This window comes from Aquarana catesbeiana, linkage group LG01 (genome assembly GCF_042186555.1).
Source record: "Aquarana catesbeiana isolate 2022-GZ linkage group LG01, ASM4218655v1, whole genome shotgun sequence".
In the NCBI taxonomy this organism is placed as follows: Eukaryota; Metazoa; Chordata; class Amphibia; order Anura; family Ranidae; genus Aquarana; species Aquarana catesbeiana.
In genome coordinates, this window is record NC_133324.1 from 507,203,776 (window position 1) to 507,215,942 (window position 12,167).

General features: G+C 48.1%; 1 protein-coding gene across 4 annotated transcripts in view; it reads left to right on the forward strand.

Annotated features, from left to right (window-relative positions):
- LOC141103671 (acetylgalactosaminyl-O-glycosyl-glycoprotein beta-1,3-N-acetylglucosaminyltransferase-like) overlaps positions 1 to 12,167 on the forward strand; it is a 408,494-nt gene that overhangs the window by 220,816 nt on the left and 175,511 nt on the right. The window lies entirely within an intron of this gene.

Below are 12,167 nucleotides of genomic sequence, written 5' to 3' on the forward strand. Positions count from 1 at the left end.
TAGACAGGCACCTCTGGGTGTAGACGGTTAAAACATTTATTCCAGTTGTTGATAATAAAACTCACATAGAGAAGAAGAATACAGGCACTTCATAGTGGGATATCGCCCAGAAGGCTGTCCGGAGGCGTTGGGGCTCAGGTATGCCCGCTGCTCGTGAAGCTAATTCTGACCGGCTGTGTGGTAGAGTGAGGGAATAGCCTAGACAAGGGGTGGACCGCAAGCTGGAATGCATAACTCGCCTGTCACATCACTAGTCCACAGCCCGTTTCAGAGCATGCACAGTAAACGGAATACACACTGCACGCTCCTTTCTCAAGTTAGTGTAGGGTGAGTCCGCACTGCTTATATACATAATCGCCATCTATTGGGCGTTGTGTATAATGGTTGGCAATGCAGTGTATATATCAGTGTCGCGGCTGGTGCTCCATTTTTTTTTAGGGGGGCACAAACAAAATCTCAACCAACCCCCCCCCACGTCACTCGCCCGTGATGGGGCCGATAAATAGATAGATATACAGTAATACAGATAGATAGAAAGATAGACAGACAGATATATAGAGAGATAGAGAGAGAGAGAGAATATACAGCATGACTGTAGGACGCAGTGCTGGGAGCCCCCGTGATATACACATACAGGAGATGTGTAATGAAGGCTCCAGCAGATTGCATAGTTGCCAACATTGGGAAAAAAATTTTCGGGACACTTTTGTTGGCTGTAGTTGGAGTCAGCCTATAATTAGGGGGCGGGGCATGCGTTAGTAGGCATGGCATAGACAAAAGAAAAGTGCGACGCAATAGGCGTGGTTTACGTGAAATAGTGGGCGTGGCTTACATGGGCATGGCTAAAATGGGGTGTGGTTAGAGTCTGAGATGAATGAGGGATGCAGAGGGAAAGGGGGAAAGGGGGGTAGAGGGAGAGGGATGGAGGGACAGCAGACCCAGATCCTACACAATAGCAATGTGTATTCCAGAGTTTAACCATCAGCAGATAAAAAGGTACTCCAAACACCTGGTGTTGGCGCTTCAATCATCCCGGCACAATGGTTGTTATGGTGTTGCCAGGATGAAGCGCATTATTTCTATTATTACATTGTAATATAAAATGAAATCATTCAACTCACCATAATGCAGAATCAGTGGGACCACTGAGCGTGTCACCTGCTACGTCGCCTGCCACCAGATGCCACCAGGTTCCCCCCAGCAGAGTCTGTCCTTACATCAGGTGCCCCCAGCAGAGTTCATCCTTACATCAGGTGCCCCCAGCAGAGTCTGTCCTTACATCAGGTGCCCCCAATAGAGTCCGTCCTTACATCAGGTGCCCCCAGCAGAGTCTGTCCTTACATCAGGTGCCCCCAGCAGAGTTCATCCTTCCATCAGGCATTCCCAGTGGAGTGCCTTTTACATCAGGTGTCCCCAGTACAGTACCTCTTACATCAGGTGTCCCCAGTACAGTACCTCTTACATAAGGTGTCCCCAGCGGAGTGCCTCTTACATCAGGTGTCCCCAGCGGAGTGTTGGCTGCAGATGGAGTGTTGGCTACAGTCTAGCTACATCTCCTCAAGAGTGGTGACAAGGGGAGAGAGGTGTGTGGATGGAGGCATGGTGACTTGGGGTGTTACAGGCTGACTTGGGGAGGGGTGGAGACAGGGTGGTGATTTGGGGGTGCAGGCATGGTGGTGACTAGGCCGGAGGGGGTGCAGGCATGGGGGGAGGGGGATGCAGGCATGGTGTTGTCATGGGGGGAGGCGGGTGCAGGCATGGTGTTGACATGGGGGAGGCGGGTGCAGGCATGGTTTTGACATGGGGGAGGGGGTGCAGGTATGGTGGTGACATGAGGGGGTACAGGTATGGTGATGACATGGGGGAGGGAGGCAGGTATAGTGGTGACATGGGGGGAGGGGGCTGCAGGTATGGTGGTGATATGGGGGGAGGGGGTGCAGGTATGGTGGCGACATGGGGGGAGGGGGTGCAGGTATGGTGGCGACATGGGGGGGAACAGGTATGGTGGTGATATGGGGGGAAGGGGCCAGGGCTGGACTGGGACAAAAATGTGGCCCTGGACTTCATCCAGACCGGCCCAGGGCACAACACATCAGGGTACGGTACATCAGGGCACAGGGCACATCAGTGCACAGCATATCAGGGTACAGCACACCAGGCCACATCAGGGCACAACACATCAGGGTACAGAGCCCAGTACATCAGCGTATAGGGCACAGGTCACAGTACATCAGGGCACACGACATTGAGGCACATCAGGGCACGGGGCACCGGGCCACAAGGCACATCAGGTTACGGGGCACATCAGGGTATAGGGGATCGGGGCACATAGCACATCAGGGCACATTATGGGGCACATGGCACATCAGGGCACATTATGGCACATCAGGGCACATTGGGGCATATAGCACATCAGGGCACGGGGCACATCAGGGCACATGGCACATTATGGGGCACATCAGGGCACATAGCACATCAGGGCACAGGGCACATCAGGGCACATGGCACATTATGGGGCACATAGCACATCAGGGCACGGGGCACATTATGGCACATCAGGGCACATGGCACATTGGGGCACATTATGGGGCACATCGGGGCACATAGCACATCAGGGAATGGGGCACGTCAGGGCACATAGCACATCAGGGCACATTATGGTGCATGGCACATTATGGGGCTCATCGGGGCACATAGCACATCAGGGCACATTATGGGGCTCATCGGGGCACATAGCACATCAGGGCACGGGGCACATCAGGGCACATAGCACATCAGGGCACATTATGGCACATCGCACATTAGGGCATGGGGCACCTCAGGGGGCACATGATCGGGGCACATCAGGGACACATCACCAGCATCTTACTAGCCAGTATGCAGAGTAGTGCAGGAAGCGTGTGTAGTAAGTTCTCTCTCTCAGGTCACGCGCGGCTTCTCCCCGGCGGCCCCTCCTCTCTTCTCGTCTATCCCAGATGATCTTACAAGCCAATGGGGATAGACGAGAAGAGAGGAGGGGCCGCCGGGGAGCGAACAGCGCTGTGTGACATGAGAGAGAGAACTTACTACACACGCTTCCTGCGCTACTCTGGCTTACGCTGTCGGCAGTTGACGGGTAGATCGCCGCGCACCGCAGATGCAGAAGAAACTGGCCCACACTGAGCCATCGGCCCACCGGGAATCTCCCGGTAGTCCCGATGGCCAGTCCTTCCCTTTAGGGGGCTGCAGGTATGGTGGTGATATGGGGGGGAGGGGGTTGCAGGTATGGTGGTGACACGGGGGAGGGGGGAGCAGGCATGGTGGTGACACGGGGAGAGGGGGAAAGCAGGTATGGTGGTGACACGGGAGGGAGGGGGGAAGCAAGTATGGTGGTGACACACGGGGGGAGAGGGGGGTGCAGGTATGGTGGTGACACACGGGGGGAGAGGGGGGTGCAGGGATGGTGGTGACACTGGGGGGAAAGGGGGGTGCAGGTATGGTGGTGACACGGGGGGAGGGGGGAAGCAGGTATGGTGGTGACACGGGGGGAGGGGGGAAGAAGGTATAGTGGTGACACGGGGGAGGGGGGAAGCAGGTATGGTGGTGACACATAGCACATCAGGGCACGGGGGAAATCAGGGCACATTATGGCACATGGCACATCAGGGCATATCGCACATGGCACATTAGGGCACATCGCACATTAGGGCATGGGGCACCTCAGGGGGCACATGATCGGGGCACATGATCGGGGCACATCAGGGACACATTACCAGCATCTTACTAGCCAGTATGCAGAGTAGCGCAGGAAGCATGTGTAGTAAGTTCTCTCTCTCATGTCACGCGTGGCTTCTCCCCGGCGGGCCCACCTCTCTTCTTGTCTATCCCAGATGATCTTACAAGCCAATGGGGATAGATGAGAAGAGAGGAGGGGCCACTGGGGAGTGAACAGCGCTGCGTGACATGAGAGAGAGAACTTACTACACACGCTTCCTGCCCTACTCTGCATACTGGCTTACTATCTACCCATCAGGCGACAGCTGTCGGCGGTTGACGGGTAGATCGCCGTGCACCGCAGATGCGGCAGAAACTGGCCCACACTGAGCCATCGGCCCACTGGGAATCTCCTGGTAGTCCCGATGGCCAGTCCATCCCTTTAGGGGGCTGCAGGTATGGTGGTGATAATGGGGGGGAGGGGGTTGCAGGTATGATGGTGACACGGGGGGAGGGGGGAAGCAGGTATGGTGATGACACGGGGGAGGTGGGAAGCAGGTATGGTGGTGACACGGGGAGAGGGGGGTGCAGGTATGGTGGTGACACGGGGGGAGGGGGAAGCAGGTATGGTGGTGACACGGGGGGAGGGGGAAGCAGGTATGGTGGTGACACGGGGGGAGGGGGGAAGCAGGTATGGTGGTGACACGGGGGGAGGGGGGAAGCAGGTATGGTGGTGACACGGGGGGAGGGGGGAAGCAGGTATGGTAGTGACATGGGGGGAGAGGGGGGTGCAGGTATGGTGGTGACACGGGGGGGAGAGGGGGGTGCAGGTATGGTGGTGACACGGGGGGGGAGGTGGGGAATCAGGTATGGTGGTGACACAGGGGGAGGGGGGAATCAGGTATGGTGGTAACACAGGGGGAGGGGGGGAATCAGGTATGGTGGTGACACAGGGGGAATCAGGTATGGTGGTGACACAGGGGGAGGGGGAATCAGGTATGGTGGTGACATGGGGGGACAGGGTGCAAAGGGGAGCCAGGACCATCAGTGCACTGTCCCCAGCCAGCGGAGCCCCAGTTCATCAGTGACTGTATACCTTGTCATTGTAAGGGGGAGCCAGGACCATTAGTGTGCACTGTCCCCAGCCAGCGAGCCCCACTTCTTCCATCAGTGCCGCTCTGTCACACACGGGGCAGAGCGGCAGCGACTGAACATTTTCTTGTGTTCAGTGGAGAGGGGGGTTCGCCAATCCCTGTAGCCAATAGGCTTCGGTGTACAATAGAATTTTCTATTTGTACACTGAAGAGAGAAGCCGATTGGCTGCCCCTCTCCCCTGCACTGAACACAAGGGGAAACAACTCATTGACTGACTTGTGGAGGCGACGGGGGCCATTTTTGTGGAGCTGTTGCCATTTTTTGAGAAAAGCACTCACGATTTTCTCGGGACAAACCCAAAAATTCGGGAAAACACTCGGAACAAGATTAAATCGGGACGAGGGTCCCAAAATCGGGATTGTCCCGGGAATATCTGGACTGTTGGCAACTATGAGATTGTCGGGTGAAGGGCTGGAGCAGAGGTTGATTCCAGGCAGGGCAGAGGTGAAGCACGGCTCCCTCCACCCTCCGATCACAGACTAAGAAGAGTATAACATGGTGGACAGACAATTACAGGCTGTTAGTAACACATTACCTTACCTTGCTTCTCCATTCACACGAGCCAAAACAGGAAGTGACACGCCGCCCAGTTACAGCACCGCCCAGGCATGAAGACATGAAGGAGAATGCCCCAATCAGCGTCTAGAGGCGCACTGCACAGCGCCACAGGGCATCAAAAAACACCGCAAATGAAGCGTTTTGCCTGCATTTACGGGATTGCATTGGCATGACGCTTCCATAGTGCACCGTGTCCGGCGCCCGCCCGGAACACAGTGCACGTAAAGGAACTTTTTCTTTTTTGACTGGCTTTGGGGGGGTGGCGCCCATGCGCTCCCTATGGACGGGCCGCCACTGATTATATATATATATATATATATAATGTGAAGCACTCTTTTGATCTAATACAGCCATGAGTCTTTTTGGGAAAGATGCAACAAGTTTTTCACACCTGGATTTGGGGATCCTCTGCCATTCCTCCTTGTATAGACAGTGGGGACGGAAAGTATTCAGACCCCCTGAAATTTTTCACTCTTTGTTATATCGCAGCCATTTGCTAAAGTCATTTAAGTTCATTTTTTTTCCTCATTAATGTACACAGCACCCCATATTGACAGAAAAACACAGAATTGTTGACATTTTTGCAGATTTATTAAAAAAGAAAAACTGAAATATCACATGGTCCTAAGTATTCAGACTCTTTGCTGTGACACTCATATATTTAACTCAGGTGCTGTCCATTTCTTCTGATCATCCTTGAGATGGTTCTACACCTTCATTTGAGTCTAGCTGTGTTTGATTATACTGATTGGACTTGATTAGGAAAGCCACACACCTGTCTATATAAGACCTTACAGCTCACAGTACATGTCAGAGCAAATGAGAATCATGAGGTCAAAGGAACTGCCTGAAGAGCTCAGAGACAGAATTGTGGCATGGCACAGATCTGGCCAAGGTTACAAAAAAATTCTGCTGCACTTAAGGTTGCTAAGAGCACAGTGGCCTCCATAATCCTTAAATGGAAGATATTTGGGATGACCAGAACCCTTCCTAGAGCTGGCCATCCAGAAAAACTGAGCTAGCGGGGGAAAAGAGCCTTGGTGAGAGAGGTAAAGAAGAACCCAAAGATCATTGTGGCTGAGCTCCAGAGATGCAGTTGGGAGATGGGAGAAAGTTGTAGAAAGTCAACCATCACTGCAGCCCTCCACCAGTTGGGGCTTTATGGCAGAGTGGCCCGATGGAAGCCTCTCCTCAGTGCAAGACACACATGAAAGCCCGCATTTGCTAAAAAACACCTGAAAGACTCCAAGATGGTGAGAAATAAGATTCTCTGGTCTGATGAGACCAGGATAGAACGTTTTGGCCTTAATTCTAAGGGGTATGTGTGGAGAAAACCAGGCACTGCTCATCACCTGTCCAATACAATCCCAAGAATGAAACATGGTGGTGGCAGCATCATGCTGTGGGGGTGTTTTTCAGCTGCAGGGACAGGACGACTGGTTGCAATCGAGGGAAAGATGATTGCGGCCAAGTACAGGGATATCCTGGACGAAAACCTTCTTCAGAGTGCTCAGGACCTCAGACTGGGCCGAAGGTCTACCTTCCAACAAGACAATGACCCTAAGTACACAGCTAAAATAACGAAGGAGTGGCTTCACAACAACTCCGTGACAGACAGGCGGACACCCCCACCCCTTCAACCTCTGCAGCAATGCTGGCAGCACTTATACATCTATTTCCCAAAAACTACCTCTGGATATGACTTTGAGTACGTGCACTGAACTTCTTTGGTCGACCATGGCGAGGCCTGTTCTGAGTGAAACCTGTCCTATTAAACCGCTGTATCATCTTGGCCACCGTGCTGCAGCTCAGTTTCAGGGTCTTGGCAATCTTCTTATAGCCTAGGCCATCTTTATATAGAGCAACAATTCTTTTTTTTTCAGATCCTCAGAGTTCTTTGCCATGAGGTGTCACATTGAACTTTCAGTGACCAGTATGAGAGAGTGAGAGCGATGACACCAAATTTAACAAGCCGGCTCCCCATTCACACCTGAGACCTTGTAACACTAATGAGTCACATGACACCGGGGAGGGAAATGGCTAATTGGGCCCAATTTGGACATTTTCATCTAGGGGTGTACTCACTTTTGTTGCCAGTGGTTTAGACATTAATGGCTGTGTGTATTTTGAGGGAACAGCAAATTTACACTGTTATACAAGCTGTACACTCACTACTTAACTTTGTAGCAAAGTGTCATTTCTTCAGTGTTGTCACATGAAAAGATAAAATATTTACAAAAATATGAGGGGTGTACTCACTTTTGTGAGATATTGTATGTGCCAGACCATAAATGTTACTGTGCTAAGAATACACCGGTAATATATTGTCACGTGCAGTAAGGGTAAAATAATGAAGAATACATAATCAACGATATACATTTATATGATAAATATGCATAAGCTTCTTATATAAAAAAAACACATCAATGATAAATATTATTATTATATACAATTTATATTGCGCCAACAGTTTACACAGCGCTTTACAATGTAGAGGGAGGACAGCACAATTACAGTACAGTTCAATACAGAAGGGACAGGAGGGCCCTGCTCGTAGAGCTTAAAATCTAAAGGGAGGGGGTGGTGGTACAAAAGATAATAGATGCGGGGAATGATTTGATGGGGGTGGCTCGGTGACAATTTTTAGGTGGGTGTGGGATAGCCTTCCCTGAATAAGTGAGTTTTCAGGGATCTCCTAAAGGTGGACAGGTTAGGGGTTGATCGGACATACTCGGGCAGGGAGTTACAGAGGATGGAGAGGCTCTTGAGAAGTCCTGAAGGCGAGCATAGGAGGTGGTAACATGGGAGCTAGAGAGCAGGAGGTCCTGGGAGGAGCGGAGGGGACGATTTGGGCGATATCTGCAGATGAGGTTGGTGATGTAGCTGGGGGCAATGTTGTGGATGGCCTTGTGTGTTGTGATTAGCATTTTGAATTTTATACGGTGGGGTAGGGGAAGCCAGTGAAGGGATTGGCAGAGGAGCAGCAGTCACGGATATGTTAGTGAGGTGTAGTAGTCTAGCAGCAGCATTCATAATAGACTGAAGGGGGATACCCTGCGTAAGAGTAGGACATTAACCACTTAAGAACCAGCTTCGTTTTGGAATTTAGGTGTTTACATGTTTAAAACCGTTTTTGCTAGAAAATTACTTAGAACCCCCAAACATTATATATTGTTTTTTTTCTAACACCCTAGAGAATAAAATGGCAGTCATTGCAATACTTTTTTTCACACCGTATTTGCACAGCGGTCTTACAAGCGCGTTTTTTTTTTTTTAAAATGCATTTTTTTAATAAAAAAATAAGACAACAGCAAAGTTAGCCCAATTTTTTTTTTTTATATTGTGAAAGATAATGTTACGCCGAGTAAATTGATACCCAACATGTCACGCTTCAAAATTGCACCCGCTCGTGGAATGGCGTCAAACTTTTACCCTCAAAAATCTCCACAGGCGATGTTTACAAAATTCTTCAGGTTGCATGTTTTGTGTTACAGAGGAGGTCTAGAGCTAGAATTATTGCTCTCGCTCTAACGATTGCAGCGATGCCTCACATGTGTGGTTTGACTACCGTTTTCATATGCGGTCGCTACTCAAGCATGCGTTCGCTTCTGCGCGCGAGCTCGTCGGGACAGGGCGTTTTAAAAAAAAATTTTTTTTCTTATTTATTTTACATGATTTTATTTGTTTTTACACTGTTTTTTAAAAAAAATTGTGTCACTTTTATTCCTATTACAAGGAATGTAAACATCCCTTGTAATAGAAAAAAGCATGAAAGGTCCTCTTAAATATGAGATCTGGGGTCAAAAAGTCCTCAGATCTCATATTTACACTAAAATGCAATAAAAAAAAAAGAAAAAAAGTAATTTAAAAAAATGACATTGAAAAAAATGTGCCTTTAAGACGTATGGGCGGAAGTGACGTTTTGACTTCGCTTCCGCCCTGCAGTGTCATGGAGACGAGTGGACTCCATCTTCCCCTCACTCGTCTCCATGCACAGCTAGGCAACAGACGCAATCGCCTCCGCCGCTGCCGACGGCTCTGGTAAGCATCGAAGGGCACCGGATCGTGGCGGGAGGGGGTTGCCCCTCTACCGCCACCGATAAAAGTGATCTCGCGGCGAATCGATTCGCCGCAGAGACCATTTTTATCTTGTAGCCGACCGCCGGCCAAAAACAGGGATACTGGGGTTATGGCAGCTACATCGACGTACATCGGCGTACATCGGCGTGCAGCGGTCGGCAAGTGGTTAAGGAGAGAGTTGCAGTAGTCAAGGTGGGAAATAATCAAGGAGTGAATAAGTTGCTTTCTGGAGATGTTGCGGAGGTTAAGGTGGCAGGATTTAGCCTGTGATTGGATGTGGGGGCTGAAGGAGAGGTCAGAGTCAAGGATTACACCCAGCACCCTGGCATGTGTGGAGGGACCAATGGTTGTGCTGTTGATCTTAATGGTAAAGTCATGGGGGGGGCGGGACCAGGAAGGAGCAAATATAACAATCTTAGTTTAATGCCGCATACACACGTTCGGACATTCCGACAACAAAATCCTGGATTTCCGACGGATGTTGGCTGAAACTTGCCACACGGTCGCACAAATGTTGTCGGAAATTCCCCCCCCCCCCCCTTTTTTTTTTTTTTTTTTTTTTTTTTTTTTACACATTAACAAAATTTCCAAACCTTTATCTACCCTTAACCCTCCCCCCCCCCCCCCCTCCACCCCACTGCTAGACCTTTTTTTCTCCTCTTTATTAAGTAATATTAATCTCACTAGATTTCTTTGTTCATTTTAAACTTTTTCCACTTTTCCCATCTCTTAACCTCCCTGGCGGTTTTCCCGAGTGTGGCTCGGGGTTAAAATTCAGTACCATTAGCGGTAACCCCGAGCCACACTCGGGATCGCATTGCAGGATCCTGGGGCGGCGTTACTTACCTTGTCCCCGGGATCCTGCGATGTCCCCCGCAGTGTCCGAGGGCTCCGTCCTCCTCCGAAGCCTCTCCGTGCCAGGCTCCGTTCCCTGCGAGCGGCGCGACGCACGGGGGCGGAGCCTGGCAGCAAATTAAAAAAACTGTCAAAATCATAACACATACAGTACTGTAATCTTACAGATTACAGTACTGTATGAAATGATTTCACATCCCTTTTGTCCCCAGTGCTCTGGCCCATGCCCTGCATGCAGTTTTACATGATATACACTGTTCTTTCTGCCTGGAAACTGGAGATTGTCCATAGCAACCAAAAAGTGTCCCTTTACGTCAAAAGTGGCTTTAGACCAGCTAGAAAACAGCGATAATAAATTAGAACACTTGCAGAATTGAGCGATAGTGAATTGTGGGGAAATTTATTTTATTACTATTTTTTTAAATTTTTTTTAATTATTTATTTTTATTTATTATATTATAATTTATGTTTTTGTGTTTCAAACTTTATCATACCCGGGATATCTACTAGACTCTGGTTTGGACAGATTTAAGTGTGTTATTGTTAAGATTTACAGACCTACAATATAAAACACCAAATTTCCATGCAAAATAATGGTACCGCTTTCAGCACCTAAAATCCGAAATAATCATACCGCCAGGGAGGTTAATGAATCCCTCTCTAGTATCCTCATGGCTATATCTTAGATGTTCCATGTTATATGTCTCTTCTATTTTATCAAACCACTTTTTATTTTTTTGCTCTCTGCTTCCTTCCATTTCCTTGGTATTAAGCTTTTTGCAGCGTTCATCATATATCATATGTACAATCATTGAGTTTCTATATTCTTTTGTCAGAATATCTACCCCATGAAATAGACATGTCCATGGTTCCTCAGGTATATCTATATTAGTAATTAATATAATATATATTATATTAATATATAATATTAATATAACTCAGCATTTTATTCCAGTACATTTTAATTTTAGGGCACCCCCACCATATATGGGCCATGGTTCCCGTTTGTTTACAGCCCCACCAATACTCTGTTGTTTGTCCTATTTGATATTTCCCTAGTGTTTCTGGGGTTCTATACCACCGGGTTATGCACTTATAGTTCATTTCCATTATTTACTAATGATCCATGTACTAGTTTCAGGATTTTTCCTACTTCTTCGTTCCTTCCTCGTTTCCCCAATTCCCTCTCCCATTTTTTTTTATAAAATGTCGGAATTTCCAGCTCTTCTACTTTTATCAAGATTTTATATATCCTAGATATGTTCCCACTTGTTTTTCCTTGTCAAAAGAAGTTTATTGAGTATACAATGTTATAAAGATACATAAAGTAAGTTTACAAGGATCTATAAAGTAAGCTCATTGTTTTACAGTAGGGTTTCTATAGGTAAATATAATGAAATTTCAAATATTAAACATTGGGTTTACGTAAACCTAAATTAAAGATATATATAATTTCCTTAGTTACTTTTGTAGGTATTTAAATGATTTATACCTACTATACATATTGTTTACAAGTAGAGTGTATATAGGTCAAATAAATTCTGATAATGAGCTTTAATCGTAAGGTGGAGAAAAGGAAAGAAAAAGAAGAAAAAGGGTTGAAAGGTAGAGGTATGGTCCACAAGGTTGTCCCGCTCGTCAGTTTATTATTCTTTTTAGTTCTCTTTGAAGCCTTAGAATGGGTGTCTCTGTAAGTCATTTAATCTGTTACCATGGCAACAGGACAGAGTCATTGAAGTTTGACAGGAACTGTTGTTTTATCCAAGGATTCCAAAGTTTTTCAAATTTTGGAATTTGATTTTGATCGATGGCTACCATCTTAGCAT